The sequence below is a fragment of the Geotrypetes seraphini genome, chromosome 4, assembly GCF_902459505.1.
Source record: "Geotrypetes seraphini chromosome 4, aGeoSer1.1, whole genome shotgun sequence".
In the NCBI taxonomy this organism is placed as follows: Eukaryota; Metazoa; Chordata; class Amphibia; order Gymnophiona; family Dermophiidae; genus Geotrypetes; species Geotrypetes seraphini.
In genome coordinates, this window is record NC_047087.1 from 200733783 (window position 1) to 200750923 (window position 17141).

The following is a 17141-nucleotide window of genomic DNA, read 5'->3' on the forward strand; positions in this document are numbered from 1 at the left end:
GTCCCCACCTAAATACAAATTTATTTTGTGTGCCACTTCCAGCAATCCGGGTAAACCGGGGCAGTATCATCATGTGACCAGGCCGAGTGGTTAACGCCCATCACACAACTGTCCCCCAAGTATTTCCGGTCTTTCACTCTCAGACTCTTCTGTAAAGACAAACACATACAGGGTTAAACACACTTCATTCCCTTTCCTAAAACTATGTGACCAGGTCCTCCCTGGACTCCACGTCCTTCAGATATTTCCAAGTCCTCTGACTTTCCATTGGCCCTCTGGGTCTTCAGCAGCTTCTGGTGCCATTTACCAGTCACTCCATTGGTTGCTACATCCCAGCTGGTCCCTCCACCAGATGCTCCTCAGATCTCCAGCCAATGCTCCCAGGGTCTACCAGGCTGCTTCCTAGAGATCCACTACTGCTACCAGTGCCATTTACCAGTCACTCTGCTGGTTGCCATGACTCACCAGTCCCTCCACTGATCAGCCGTCAGTTCTTCTCCCATCAGCCTTGGACTTTCCTTCTTCTCTTCCTTCTTCTTGTGGGATCACTGCCAGTTCATTACGCCCTGGCCTCTTGGGTCTCCACCACTCCTAACTGTTCTTCACCACTCCCACTGCCAGTTGTCAAGCCTGATTCCCTTCCTGGACTTCAGGCTCTACCAGGCCCTCTGACTACTTCTTTTTCCAGACCATTCTCTGTCATTCTCCAGGTAAACTACTGCAGGGCCATATTGCTCTGCCAGTGTATAGGTGCACACAGGGCAGGATTAACCAATAGGCTAAGTAGGCACATGCCTAGGGCCCGGAATGGTCAGGGGGGCCCAATGAAGGAGGCATCAACATTGTTTTTTCCAAACAGTGATGGGCCCCTCCAGCTTCGATTGGCAACTCCCCCCCCCCCCCCATCGACGGAAAGTAAGACAAGCAAGCAACGCGGGTAAGAAAGGCAATGAGAACTGTAATTGTGCAAGCTTTGCTACTTACCCAAAGCTCCCTCTGACACAACTTACTGTTTCCGCCTGGGCGCATGGTGGGGTGGGGCGGGGCAGGGGTATTGTGTGCCTAGGGGCCCTCAATGAATTAATCCTGCCCTGGGTGCACATGGACCCTCCCACCACTGGACTTTGGTGTTCTCCACTACACCAGCCACCCCTGTCAGGAATGGTCAGCTTGACCACACCACTGCACTGGGTCTCCTATCAGTCAGCAGTGGCCTTAAGGGCTTACTGAGAGTTAGGTCAGAGACCAACATACCTCCCCCACCTGAGAGTCACCCAGCTTCTAAAGGAATTCATTACTTTTCCTAGCTCTCAGACTAGGAACTGTCCTTTTCAGCACCACAATGCACTCAGGGTGAGTGGACAGCTCCCAACAGCATTGGCAGCACTTATGCAAATTAGCTCCACTGCTCAGGCTCTCTCACTGAGCTCCAGTGCACAGGGTCACTACTGGCTGGTCAGTGACAGAGAACTTCACCCTATCAAAAGCAGTCTCTGTCGAGGGCTATACACTCAGTCCAGTGATTTTTCACTTTTTTCATTCTGGCAGAAAAATACGGAATGAAAAAGTGGAAAATTGCTGGACTTAGTATATAGCCCTCAATGGAGACTGTTCCAAATTTATTGGTTGAGCTGAGAACTTTTCAGCAACCCTAGTATATGCATAGATACATGCACATATTTGCATAAATGTCAATATTCCAGCTATGCACTATTCAATAAAAGGTGCCTAAATGTGATGGGGCATCTTTCGAAGGTGGCTGTACACATGGGTGGAGTCTGGGTGGAGCATGGGCAGGAAACACTGTTATATGCATAAAGATAGAATACTATATTTTATGCATATATTTAGCAATTTGAAAAGTGTGAACATTTACACCGACTCTATGGCTGGTGTAAGTATTCATGCCTAAATTATAGGTGTCTATTTTACCTAGAGTATTTTATAAAGGAAGTAGGCACCCACTTTCCTTTATAGCAGTGTATCGCAAACCGTGTGCCGCAATGAGATTCTGGGTGTGCCGCAAGATGCCATGGAGGAGGAGAGGTGCAGGCTGACTGCCTACAGGATGTGCCTCTCACGGTGAGAGGCATATCCTGTAGGCAGTCAGCTGGTGCCAGCGCCTCTCCTCCTCCCCTGTGCTTCTCCTCCTTTCTGCGCCTCTTCTCTTCTAGCAACCCCCCTCCCCCACACTGGTGGCTCAGGGCCCTGTCTGGAGGGTCTTCACTCATGTGAGGATGTTGATGTGATAATGTCAGGTATGCATGTGACATTGTCGCGTCGATATCTGTGCCTTTCCGGATACCCTCGAGCCACAGATCCCAGTTTACTGTGCTATGGCTTCACAAAGTTTGCAAGACACTGTGTTGTAGAAAAAATGCTACATAGATGTCTAAATTTAGGCACATTGTGATAAAATTGGCCCCCATGTGCATAGTTTTACACTCATGACAGATAATTTCCTAAGAGGGCACCTATGTGAAATATCAAAAAATGTGCTTATTTTATTTTATGGAGGTAACAGAGGTGCCTATGTGCCTTTAGGTTTTTCTGCAGGTCTGGGGTCCTTATATATACTCATTGTCTCATAGAACCTGTAGTATGATCCTTAATACCTTGCCTGTTTAATGTGCTTTGAGTGGTGAGGGGTTGGCGGCCTTAGGGGGGCCTTTCCCCTGGGGTGTTTTTTTATTTTTTTGTCTGTTTCGTTTACCTTGGTTTGAGTCTTTGGTTTTTTTTTGGGGGGGGGAGAGGTCCTATGCATTGTCTCTTGGGGCTCATCAGAATCCAGGGCCCTGAATGACAACATAAGAACATAAGAAATGCCTCTGCTGGGTCAGACCCGAGGTCCTTCGTGCCCAGCAGTCCGCTCACGCGGCGGCCCAACAGGTCCAGGACCTGTGCAGTAATCTTCTATCTATACCCCTCTATCCCCATTTCCAGTAGGAATTTGTCCAATCCTTTCTTGAACCCCAGTACCGTACTCTGCCTTATAACGTCCTCTGGAAGCGCATTCCAGGTGTCCATCACACGTTGGGTAAAGAAGAACTTCCTAGCATTTGTTTTGAATCTGTCCCCTTTCAACTTTTCCGAATGCCCTCTTGTTCTCTTATTTTTCAAAAATTCGAAGAATCTGTCCCTCTCTACTCTCTCTATGCCCTTCATGATCTTGTAAGTCTCTATCATATCCCCTCTAAGTCTCCTCTTCTCCAGGGAAAAGAGACCCAGCTTCTCCAATCTCTCAGAATATGACAGGTTTTCCATACCTATTATCAGACGTGTTGCTCTCCTTTGAACCCTCTCGACTAACGCCATATCCTTCTTAAGATACGGCGACCAATATTGGACGCAGTACTCCAAATGCGGGCGCACCATCGCCCGATACAACGGCAGGATAACTTCTTTCGTTCTGGCTGTAATACCCTTTTTGATTATACCAAGCATTCTATTCGCTCTCTTAGCGGCCGCTGCACACTGTGCCGACGGCTTCATTGTCATGTCCACCATTACCCCCAAGTCCCTTTCCTGGGTACTCTTATTCAATAACATCCCTCCCATTGTATAGTTGTACCTCGAGTTTCTGCTCCCCACATGTAATACTTTACATTTTTCAATGTTGAACTTCATCTGCCATTTCGCCGCCCATTCTTCTAATTTGTTCAAGTCCCTTTGCAACTTTTCGCAGTCCTCTGTAGTCCAAGCTCCATTAAATAGTTTGGTGTCATCCGCAAATTTTATTATCTCGCACTTCGTACCTGTTTCTAGATCATTTATGAAGATATTAAATAGCAGCGGCCCGAGCACCGAGCCCTGCGGGACACCACTCGTGACCCTCCTCCAGTCGGAGTAGTGACCCTTCACTCCTACCCTTTGTTTTCTACCCTCCAACCAGTTTCTGATCCATCTATGTACGTCTCCTTCCACCCCATGGTTCTTCAGTTTCCGGAGTAGACGTTCATGGGGCACCTTGTCTAAGGCTTTTTGGAAATCTAGATATATGATGTCTATGGGGTCTCCTTTGTCCATCCGTTTGTTGATCCCTTCGAAGAAGGTCACCTTTCCTCCGCTAAGTGAGCTGGGATACTTGTTCTTTCTTTGCTAGCAAATTCCTGGTTACTCTTTCCTTGTGCCTGCAGCATTTTTCTTATGTCATCTCTTGTGCTGGGTTCTTCTGGTAGCTTATTATTCTTTGGTATATTCTGGGGTTTTGTTGTTGTGAGGGGCAGGGTATAGGATAAGGGTTGGGTGGGGGGTGGGTTATTGGGACCTGGGAATAATTGATGTATAGTTCCTGAACAAATCTTCTACTGTATTTATTGTCATGTTTTTTCTGGCTTGTTCAATAAAATTGTTTCAACTTAAAAAAAAAAAGATTCCTGCTCTGAAGAAGGTGTAAATGTATGCATGTATTCTTTATATGTATGTTTCAACTCTTTCCAAATTATGCCCCTGCAGTGGCGTAGTAAGGAGAGGTGGACCGCCCTAGGCACCGTCTGTGCAGGAGGTGTCAGAACTGGTGCCTCTCCTTCCCCCCCGCTTACCTCTTTAAATGTTCGCTTGTACCAGCAGTATCTTCCACTTGCTGCTCATGCAGGACTTGGCTCTCTTCTGACATCACTTCCTGGTCAAAAGACCAAGACGTGATGCCAAAAGGAAGCCAAGGCCAGCACGAGCAGAAGCTGGAAGATGCTACTGGTGCAAGCAAACTTTTAAAGAGGTATGCGGGGGGAAGGAGAGGCACAGTGCGCAGCGGCCGCTAAGAGAGCGAATAGAATGCTAGGTATAATCAAGAAGGGTATTATAACCAGAACGAAAGAAGTTATCCTGCCATTGTATCGGGCGATGGTGCGTCCAAATCTGGAGTACTGCGTCCAATATTGGTCGCTGTACCTTAAAAAGGATATGGCGATACTCGAGAGGGTTCAGAGGAGAGCGACACGTCTGATAAAAGGTATGGAAAACCTTTCATACGCTGAGAAATTGGAGAAACGGGGGCTTTTTTCCCTGGAGAAGAGGAGACTTAGAGGAGATATGATAGAGACTTACAAGATCATGAAGGGCATAGAGAGAATGGAGAGGGACAGATTCTTCAAACTTTCAAAAAATAAAAGAACAAGAGGGCATTCGGAAAAGTTGAAAGGGGACAGATTCAAAACGAATGCTAGGAAGTTTTTCTTTACCCAACGTGTGGTGGACACCTGGAATGCGCTTCCAGAGGGCGTGATAGGGCAGAGTACGGTATTGGGGTTCAAGAAAGGATTGGACAATTTTCTGTTGGAAAAGGGAATAGAGGGTTATAGATAGAGGATTACTGCAGAGGTCCTGGACCTGTTGGGCCACCGCATGAGTGGACTGCTGGGCACGATGGACCTCAGGTCTGACCCAACGGCGATCATCTCAAGAGGTACGCAGGGGGGGGGGGCACATGGCAAGGCAGGGAAGAGTGGAGGTGCATGGTGCAGTGATGTCAGACACCACTGCCCTGGGTGTCAATCTCCCTCACTATGCCAGCGTGCACCTGGGAATTCCTATCCAACTGGGCACCAACCTTTTATGCCTGCATGCCTCCTGCATTTTATGGATCATTTCCCCCAGATAACACAAGCTTTATACATAAGGAGACAGTAACTGCCCTAAGAAGTACAAAGCCAAGAAGGACTAAAGACAGCTTTTCAGTTTCCAAATATTCCTCTTCCTGCATTTCCAATGAGGATAATCCTGTGTTATTACAGTCATGACCCTAGCTGCTGTTCCCTGCAAATCACTCCCTCCTCCCCACCTTGCAACCTTAGCACCTACTGTAGACTGAAGCTGCAATGATAGGGAAAATGTCACCCAACTGAGCATAGAAACATGATGGCAGATAAAGGCCAAATGGCCCATCTAATCTGCCCATCAACAGTAACCATTAATCTCTCTCTATCTCTCTCTCTCTCTGAGAGATCCCACGTGCCTATCCCAGGCCTTCTTTAATTCAGACACAGTCTCTGTCTCCACCACCTCTTCCAGGAGACTGTTCCACGCATCTACTACCCTTTCTGTAAAAAAGTATTTCCTTAGATTATTCCAGAGACTATCACCTCTTAACTTCATCTTATGCTCTCTCATTCCAGAGCTTCCTTTCAAATGAAAGAGACTCGACTCATGCGCATTTACATCATGTAGGTATTTAAACATCTCTGTCATATCTCCCCTCTCCCATCTTTCCTCCAAAGTATACAGATTGAGATCTTTAAGTCTGTCCCCATATGCCTTATGATGAAGACCACGCACCATTTTAGTAGCCTTCCTCTGGACAGACTCCATCCTTTTTATATCTTTCTGAAGGTGCGGCCTCCATAATTGTACACAATATTCTAAATGAGGTCTCACCAGAGTCTTGTACAGGGGCATCAGTATCTCTCCCTATGCACCCTAGCATCCTTCTAGCTTTCACCATCACCTTTTCAACCTGTTTGGCCACCTTAAGATCATCACATACAATCACACCCAAGTCCCGCTCCTCTGTCGTGCACATAAGTTCATCACCCCTTAAACTGTACCGTTCCTTTGGGTTTTTGCAACCCAAATGCATGACCTTGCATTTCTTAGCATTAGATTTTAGCTGCCAAATTTCAGACCATTCTTCAAGCTTCACCAGGTCTTTCCTTCATGTTATTCACACCATCCTATATTGCAGATTTTGGTATCATCCGCAAAGAGACAAATCTTACCCAACAGTCCTTCAGCAATATCGTGTTTTTCTAAGTTATTGATACATGACTGGGGAGGGGGTTTGATCTGTGTACTACTCTGTTCCCATAGAGCCTGGCACACACTATCTGTTTCAGATTCTCATGCATTGGTTGTGCTTTGCGTAAGAACAGTGAAAAGTGATCCACTCATGAAACCAGGATCTCAAAGCCCTGATGTCACTGCTGCACCATTTTGGTGCCCTAAAGAGAATGATTGAGGACACCATATGCGCTTCTATTTCCATCTGTCTGATGAACTATTTCCCACATGCTTGCAGCTTGCAGTTTTAATGTAACTTCTGATGTTACATCTCCTCCTCTGGTCCTTTTCTTTGACATAGAAGCTAAAAGCTTAAACAATCATGCATCTTATGTAATATATGTATAACTGATTTGTATATAAAAAACACAGTCATATATAGGTCATATATTGGGGGTAGGCATGAATGAGGTGCTTGCCTGTTTACAAATAAATATATTTCCTATAAATACAAAAATAGGTCACATAGGGGGTCTGTTTTCAAAGGGTTTATTTATTTATTTTATATGCCTTATATACCAACTATCCAATTTATCTTTTAGGAAAATTATATAAGAGTTAGCTACTTGAACTGGCCCCTTTGAAAACTGACCAGAGCATTGGTTCTTAAACCTGTCCTGGGGGGGGACCCCCAGCCAGTCGGGTTTTCATGATATCCCTAATGAATATGCATGAGACAAATTTGTATGCCTGTCACCTCTGTTATATGCAAATTTACCTTGTGCATATTCAAGCCGACCTCCTATGCTTGAAACAATTCAGATCCATATGCTTCTTATTTAGAAAATCTCATTATTCTGTATTTTGGGCAGCTTTACATACTACACAAAAATAAAGACTAAATATATTCTCCAATTTCCCATGGATGTTGGGGTTATATTTGCTTGTGACCATATAGCAATTTCCATGGCAATATACTCTGAAATCCATTGCAAAACATATCACAGCTCTTCTCCATTTTTCAAATATTAATATATAAGCTTTCCCAACCCTCAGATGATTAACAGCTAGCATTAATAAACATGTACAACTGTATTAGCTTGTGCTAATGCAATGAATGTGTACTATTAGTAGCTAGGACCCACTGCATAAAATGGGATCTGTGATAAAATAATGCATTATTTGATATTAGTGTATGTTAGTAAAGCTAGTTGTCTGCATTTTTCCATTTGCACTTCATACAGTATACCTCAAAATAATGTACAAATATATTTCACCCCTCTTGCAACATCTAGGGGAACATATGTCACTTTCAATATGTTCTCTAGATCTATAATAGAGAGTGTAGCTTCTCTACCCCATTTGCTAAGTCAGTTCAAAGGTATTAGGCACCTTAGGCAAACTGTCAGCCTTGCACTGGCCTTTATTATCCTTCATGTCCTTAGGCCCTCTCCTTGAGTTGATTACAGCTGTTCAGTTAAATATCAAAATCTCAACACCCTCCTCCAGAACAATCCTGTAAACATAATATGTTTAATAAAGCACCTACAGTTACAAAAATGTATAATTAGACAACATACTTATAAATATTAAACTTATAAGTATACACACGAAGGGATGGATTTCAGTTGTTTTCCAAGGCACAAGGGCAGAAGGGAAATTGTTCCACTTCATAATATAATAATAATAACAATAATAACAGTTTATATACCGCAATACCGTTAAGTTCTATGCGGTTTACAGAAGATTAGTGGGGTACAAGTTGAGTTAACTTAAGGGATGTGGGAACAATGGGGAGAAAGGGGAGAAAGGGCAAGAGAGGGGAAGGAGGGAAGTGGGTCAGCTGTCTAGGTATTTCAGGAATAGGTGAGTTTTGAGGCGTTTCCTGAATACCTCATAAGTGGTACCTCATAATATCTCCCTCCTTTCTCCCTCCTTCCCCCCTCAATCACCCATGCCTAGATTCTTCCTTCTAATAGGGTCCTCCCTTACTTTGCTCCTACGTCAAAGATCAACCTATAGCTAAAACAATGTATATTCCATCAGCTTAGCCTTCCTGCACTCAGATTAACAGGTAGGGTTATCCGATGTTTCAAGTTTAATGGTTATTTGATATATTGCCTATCGTAATACTAAGCGATTATACAAAATATTTAAAATCAGGGTGTACACAACAAAAATACATATTATCAGACACAAAGACAGAATGGACTAACATGGCACAAAAGGACTAAGGGTGAACTACAATAAGGCATAGTAGAGGAGAGAAAACAAAAAAGAAGGATAGAACAAAGGGGAGGAGTTTTATTCAAACTGTTGATTATCTGCACGGAATGGAGAGAGAGGAAAGTAGGAGATTAGATCATTGTTCAAAGGCGTCTCTATATAAAAAAGCTTTAAGAGCTCCTTTAAATTTAGCTAGGCTTGCTTCCTCTCTAATGTAATGGGGGAGAGCATTCTAAGTGAGGGGAGCAGTTACGGCGAAACAGGAGTTCTGGCGAGTGCCAAATGTATTAAGAGTAAGCACGAAAAGTAAGTTTTGGGAAGAAGATCTGAGTGTTCGAAGTGGGGTATGAATGATAAGTAACTTATCAATGAAGGACGGTTCTCTGGATTGAAGTGTTTTAAATGTAAGCAATGCAACTTTGAAAGTGATTCTATGATGGATAGGGAGCCAATGGGCATTTTTCAATAACGAAGAAGTATGGTCGTATTTTTTTAGAATTAATGATGATTTTAATAGCTGTATTTTGGATTAGTTGGAGTCGTTTGATGTCTTTTTTATATATTCCCCCCTAACCCTCCCAACGGAGTACAAACACATGTAAGTTTTAGGGGGTTTCCCCCCCACACACACACCCTCAGAGCACTAACAGTTACTATTTTAATCTGGCATGCATACGTCCTGTGCGGGATAGTCTGCATGCGAATGTCAGCGAGTTTTTATCCGGCACAGGAATGACGGGTCACCGGTTATGTACCCTCATTTTGCCTTTTTGTTCCAGATAACAGCTAGCCTGGTTAAAAATCTTTTTTTATCACAACTTACTTTTTAGTATATTTAGATGCTTGTTCCTACAGTATATTTTCTAGTTGTTCATTTTATATATTAGGTAGTCCTTTTTTATCTGTAGTCCCTATGATTTTTTATATATATGATGCCTTTTTTTGTTTAAACAATTACATTTAATTTGGTTTTAACTATGGGCTCCTTTTACTAAGCTGCGCTAGCATTTTTAGCTCGCACTGCATTGCCGCACGCGGTAACTCCCACGCTAAGCGCCAAAAACTAACGCCAGCTCAATGTGTGCTCAATGTGCTCTAAGTGTGCGCTAAATCCGCTAACACAACTTAGTAAAAGGAGCCCTATGTCTTTTATTATTATGATTTTATTAATTTTTCTTTGTCATTGTTTTATAGTTCAGCTAACCCATGATGCAGCCCTTAGCATGGGTGAAAAACAGCCTTGTCAGGTTTTTATATTTGGTTTTTATGTCTGCACAACAAGTACCTGGCAGAAACCCAAATAGCAACATTTCATGCTACCGATCCCATGTCTGTCTCAATAGCAGACTATGGGCTTTTGTTCCAGGAACTTGTCCAAACCTTTTTTAAACCAATCTACGTTAACCACTGTTACCATATCCTCTGGCAATGAGTTCCAGAGCTTAACTATTCTTCAAGTGAAAAAATATTTCCTCCTATTGGTTTTAAAAGTATTTCCCTGTAACTTCATCGAGTGACCCTTAGTATTTATCATTATTGACAGAGTAAAAAAATCGATCCACTTGTACCTGTTCTACACCACTCAGAATTTTGTAGACTTCATTCATAGCTCTTCTCAGCCGTCTCTTTTCTAAGCTGAACAACCCTAATCTTTTCAGTCTTTCTTCATATGAGGGGAGTTCCATCCCCTTTATCATCTTGGTTGTTCTTCATTGAATCTTTTCTAATTCCATAATATCTTTTTTGAGATACTGCGACCAGAAGGTGAGGTCACACTATGGAGCGATATACAGAAGTATTATCATATTTTTAGTCTTATTTATTATCCCTTTTCTAATAATTCCTAGCATCCTGTGTGCTTTTTTGGCCACTACGAGTATTGCACATTGGACGGAAAGTTTCAGCGTATTGTCTACGATGACACCTAGATCTTTTTCTTGAGTGCATAACCCCACCCCCCCAACCCCCCCACAGTAACCCTACAACCTCCTTGGGCCCCCATCATATCCTAGATGTGATGCGCCTACCTCTTTTCTGCACCTGCAACCCCCAGGATGTCAAACAATGAGATGACATGGCAAGGATTGGGGGAGGGGGAAGGCATATATCCACCAATACCCATCAGTTCCAAACAATACATTCTCCCACACACTCATATATCTTTTATTAATACAGCTGTGGGGAAAAAATAAAACCAGTCACCACAAACACCAACAGTGGATATCGAACCTCCAAACCTTAGCACTGCAACACCTCAGCCCAAACCACTATATCACACAATCAGAAGGGAAAGGGATAAAGGACAGTGCAATGTCAGAAGGCACTCACTATATCTGATTATCCCTCATGCCCCCCAAACCACACTCATTGTATACACCACAGTGAGCTCCAGAGGTTGGGATGCTGCCTTGCAAGACATACCTGAACGTCCAAAACCAGAGCCCAGTACATATTCTCAGCACAGGGCCTCCCCTAAAACCACTCTCTCCCCCTACCCACCTATATCCATATGTGTTCCTCCTCCTCCCCATGCAACTCCAAAAATTCTTTCTCAGTAAGGGGCTACATTGCCAATCCAAACATCACTCAGCTGGCCAATAGTTAGCATAACTCCCACACACAGATAGGTACCTAAAGGTCACAACCCTATCCTCAAACCACAACCATGCCATCTTCAAGGGGATGGCCTCCACAGTTGGGGCAATGCCCAGGCAGTAGCACAAGCTCGCCTGGTGGGCTTCAGGCAGCATTGGAATATATATGATTCCAAACATGCCTGCTCCCACAGCCCTGGCCACACACAATGGTCCCATCTGTGCATCATCGCTGGACCACCCCATCCTTTGTCATTCACTGCCAGGGTTCTATGCTATGTCATCTCAATGGTGCAACCCCTCAGATCTGACTCCCTGGTACCTGAAAAAAATCAACATGCCTGTGCCATTCCCTGTTTACCGACCCTCTGCAGCACTACTATGCAACCCATGTATAATGTCTTTACCTTATACAGGTCAACATCAGCAGGCTGAGGAGGAGGACCGGGAGGTTGAAGACCAGCAGGCTGAGGGCCAAGAGGATCAGGAGGTAGTGGTGGACCGGGAGGCCTGGGAGGTTCTATGCCAGGCCACAGAGGAAGAGGAGGACCCCTGGGCAAACATGCCAATTCTGGGCAATGAAGAGGAGGAGTTAGTGGAGCCTCAGGGGCCACCCATTCAGGGCCAAGGACCTGTTGCTGTGGCAGTGTCCCCTACAGTGCCTACTCCCCATGCCCCATATGCAGCTCCTGCAGCAAATCTCAGCCATGCATAGAGACTTGCTGAAGGAGCTGCAGTAATAAGGTCAGGTCCTGTGCCAAATTGTGGAGCTCCTGCAGCAGCCTCTTTAACAGATTGGCCAATCTGTTTTCAATAGTTTCCAATCCAACTTACAAGTAGCAGGCAACATCCCAATGAATGAAAAGGACATTATGAGGCCCATCCTTCCCATATCCTGTGGACTTTACAAATTGCATTTCATCAGGACTTATGGATATATATGATGGGACATTAACAGCTCACTTGATGTTACTGCCTGCTATGCTAAATGCTGTCACTACATTCTCTGCCAGTAAGTGCAAAAGTTGATATGTCGAAAAGCTAATTACAAGGTGATGTTTATGGTAACTGCAATTTGCAAATGTGTTTGAAAATGTATGTATCTCAGTCCTGTGACTACATTACAGAGATATGGATTTGCTGGGCCTCTGTGCTTCACAAAGAAAGGGTACCCTCCCCTGAGTTATGACATAGTGCTACATAGTACTGTAGGCTACTGCAGTTCTGAAAACTCCCAGAAATAATAAAGGCTATTCGGTGGCTCCTAGAATGTAACATGATGATGAGCAAGTAATTAATGACACTTTGAGAAAATGCTGACTATTCTCATCGGATAGTGCCAGCCTAACAGAAATAAACTATTTAAGGGTCAGAAAGGAAATTCTTTTTTGAACAGGTCCTTTAATTGAGCAGACCTGTGCTGTTCCACTTAGACTCATTTGATATCATTTTTGCTTTAAGAAGCGATTTTTTTCTATGCCTATTCTTGTATTACTCTTTTGTTAACAAGTATTCTAGCATGTCTATATTAATTTTAATTTCCCCCAATTTTTAAGTATTATTACTATTATATACTTCACAAAAAAAAGAGCAAAATAAAAATTACTACTATTAATACAAACTTGGAGTTTTCAAACTTCTTAACAGGGAGAAGCACCCCTATGACCATTTTTATCCACGTGTCATTTCACTGACCTGGACCAGAGACTACAGAGCAGGTCACTGAAACAGCATAGTGGCCAAAGAGGAAGAGCAGTGCACTGTGTAGCCATCAGGGACCATGGACATGTAGCCAGCAGAATCATGTGTAGGGCTTTGGAAAATGCACAAACAGCTGTTTCCCAGATACATGTAACAAGGAAGGACATGTGACAGAAGGGACATGTTAAGAATGTTTATTAATCCAAAAGTTACAAGGTTGTGTTGTGAAAAATAGGTTATCATTCGTTAGATGACCACCTTTTTTTTTTTTAATAATCACCTACTTAGATATCCTGGTCAGGCCTTCCAACCACAGGCTGTCTAACTTTTTTAGGCATTTTCGACCACAAAAATGTCCAAATTCAAAACATCAAACCCCAAGCCATTTGGACATGGGAGGAGCCAGCATTGTAATGGACTGGCCACACAGACATACTAACAGAGCAGTGGGGCACCTTAGAGGGCACTGCTGTGTACTTCATTTAAAGGGTACAAGATGTACAATCGCCTTATAATATGTAGTAAAGCCTTTCAAAACTCCCCAAAACCCATTATACCCACCTACCACCCCAATAGCCCTTATTGTTCCAGGTAGCACTTATGTGGCAATATAGTAGAATTCTGGTGGGCTTACACTTTCCACCATAAATATAATGGGTAGAGTGGGATATGGGCCTGGCTCCTCCTTTCTATGGTTCACCACCCGCCAGTAACTCCGCACACCTGCTTGCTACTCTACTAGGCTTCCCTATACCAGATGCTGCTGTTCTAGAGACAGGTATGTAATGTTTTATTCAGATATTTGGGGGTGGGGGTGGAAGGGGGGGTCAATGACCACTGGGGGAATGTTCGGGAGTCATACCTTCATTCATCCAGTGGTCATCTGATCAGTTTGGGTACCTTTGTGGCACTTAGATGCTTCTAAAACAGGTCTAGCGCCGGCCGGCTAAGTTCCATCAAGAACATGTTTGAAAAGGTTTGATTACTGCTGCAAGATGTTCAAGTCTAAGTACATCCTATAACCACCTATAATATGCCTCCCAACAAGCTCCCTTGAATTTTGGATGCACAGCAGCTGAGACGCCTTGTAAGATGTCCAGAAAATCGGCACTTGGACATTCCGATGATTAGGACGTCCAAGTGCTGATTTATGCCACTTTTTGGTCACCTTTATTTTTCAAAAATGCCCAGTGTGACTTCAAATATGATATGTGTAACTGCAAAGATGCTATATTTAAACAATATGCGATAACAAGATGTATACTGAAGGTAATCAAAGCAGAAATTGTTTAGCCTTGTTTAGCCTGAGATGTTGTATTAGTCATTATAATACATGTAGAAATTCCATACATTAGAAAAGTAACATTATAGAATCATTCAGCCTTGGGTTTTATATTAGCCACAGTCTAATTATCTTACTCATGTTATTTGAGGGTTGTATGAAAAGTTTGGCAAATTTCCTGAGATGGCGTCACAGTCTATTAAGTGGCATCACTGTTGGATAGCTTCATTCTTCAAGCCATCTGTTACAAAAGTTCAGCCAGATGCAACACATAGTTAATGTTTGACAGCCATTTAAATTGACCATGTTCACTTTTAACACATAAATGGAAAAAACTGTGTTCCGTGCAGTGATAAACTTATTTATTTGACGAAGTGGATGACCATGCAAATCAAAGTCAAGTTGGATGAAGTTCATGGGGACTCTGCATCAGCGTTGAAGACTATTTCTGGAAAAATGAATTTAAATGTGCCGTACATAAACCGAAGGTGAAGCACGCTCCCAATGCCCAGTTGATCGAATAAATCTATTGTATCATTGTGGAAGACCACCAAGTTAAAGTGTGCAAGATTGCTGAGACTAGGCATCTCAAGTGAATGAGTGTGTGCGATGGGTGATATGATTGGTGACCTTTGAACTGAGATGCACTCAAAAGGACATTTCAATGCAGTGCTTAGTGATATTTAATCGCAATACACAGGAATTAAAAATTTGGCTCAGTGGGAATGTCATCAATGCTGGCTCAAATGAGAATGTCATCAATGCTGTCAATGAGTATTTTCCAGAGTTTGCCAAAATCTATTCTTCCAATGGAATGACAAAACTGGAAACTCGTTGGACTATGGGCTCCTTTTACGAAGCCGCGATAACGGTTTAACACACGTAATAGTGCCCGTTAACTTGCCAGCTACGCTAGCCGCTACCGCCCCCTCTTGAGCAGGCGGTAGTTTTTCGGCTAGCGCGAGGGTTAGTGCACGCTAAAAAGTTGCATGCGATAAAGCCGCTAACGCAGCTTCGTAAAAGGAGCCCTAAGTGTATAGCCCTCAATGGAGACTATTTTGAGAAATAAAACTGATTCCCCCCCAAAAAAAATGTGTTTAACTTGCTTTTTTACCAAAGATTTCAAGCAACCCTCGTATTTGTTTCTGCTAAGTGCATTGCATGCTATATATGCATCATCATCAGACTAATTTTCAAGAGGTGGAATGATGCAGGTTGGAAAAACCTGGGTATATTTGGGGTGAAATTCTGTATTCTGGGACCCAGCTCACTTTTAAGTGTATTATCTTTTTAAACCACATATTTAAACTTTGACTAAAAGATTTCTCAGACTGCTACAAGAGCATGGTGGGGGGGGGGGGGGTATTTTGTATCCCTTTGCAAAGCTCTGTTTTCAGAGCCTGGACTCCTGTTATGTAAACATGTTTTTAAAAAAATTTTCTGCATTTTCTGATCGGCTCCAGGATCCATCACCTTCTGGATGCAGAAAGTAGAATCTCTACTCTAGATGTTATTATTCAGGATTCCATTTTAGGTCATCTGCAGTGACACTTACTATTTTGCTTAGAACTTTTGCTTGGGACACTTTGCTGAAATATCTTGTATGCAGAAACTAGTATCGAGCCCTGTGCAAGGTCTTGTGGATCTGCAGCTGGTGACTGTAATCTTCTGTTACCCTAATATTCTCCAAAACAGGAATAGAAGAAAACCCTGCTGTCATTATCTTCTAAATCTGCTGAGTGTCCTCTGTTGAATAGCATCTGTGCCAGAGCCCTATGATCAAAGATGCCTAATAAAGAGTTAAATATTTATTTATTTAATTTTGTTTTATATCCTGTCCTCCCCAGAGAGCTCAGGACAGGTTACAAAATAACATACATAATACTTAGACAGAATGAATTACTGCTATCATTATCCATTCAGTCATGTATATGTGTGTGTATACAGTATATACAAAGAATACACATATGTGTATACAGTATATACAAAGAACTGTGAACTGTAGCCTCATCTAGATTGTTATTGGAGGGCTATACAACACAATATAGGGATATGCAAGCAAGAAGGTAGCTCTTAACTTTCTTGTTTCCTTTCTCATTGCTAAGAATTCTCAGTCTCTCCTGAGTTAATTTTGTCACTTCAGGGTATATTCAGATTCTCTGACCACAAAAGGGATCTACACCTTTTTAAAAATAAATCCTCATAACATAAGTCAGGTGGTCTTGCTCAAATACAAAATTGACAATGAGGGTAGCTTATTCCTTGACTTCAGAAAGAAAATCTTCAAGAATAGCAATAATGTCCTGTAAATTTTCTCCTTGCTACAAATGATCACTAATCCCATTTTTATTTACTGGTAAGTCTCCTATTTCAAACTTTTTATCTTTAGTAACCAATAAATAATAAGCTTTATTAATGGGTGGAATAATGTCTTGGGGAAAATTCAAATTTTCCAATAGAAATTGCTTAAAAACTTCCAAAGGAGACAGCCAAAATTTTTGGATAATTTAAGACCCTAAGATTCATTCGTAATACTGAAGTTCTCTATCAGTTCAATTTTCCATGAAATAAATTTCTGATCTTTTATTATTGTTCAAAATAGCAGCTCCCATATGAATTTTCTC

General features: G+C 42.6%; 1 protein-coding gene across 1 annotated transcript in view; it reads right to left on the reverse strand.

Annotated features, from left to right (window-relative positions):
• The window catches only part of MYOZ1 (myozenin 1), an 82727-nt gene that overhangs the window by 21473 nt on the left and 44113 nt on the right, over positions 1 to 17141 (reverse strand). The gene's annotated exons all lie outside the window — the stretch shown is intronic.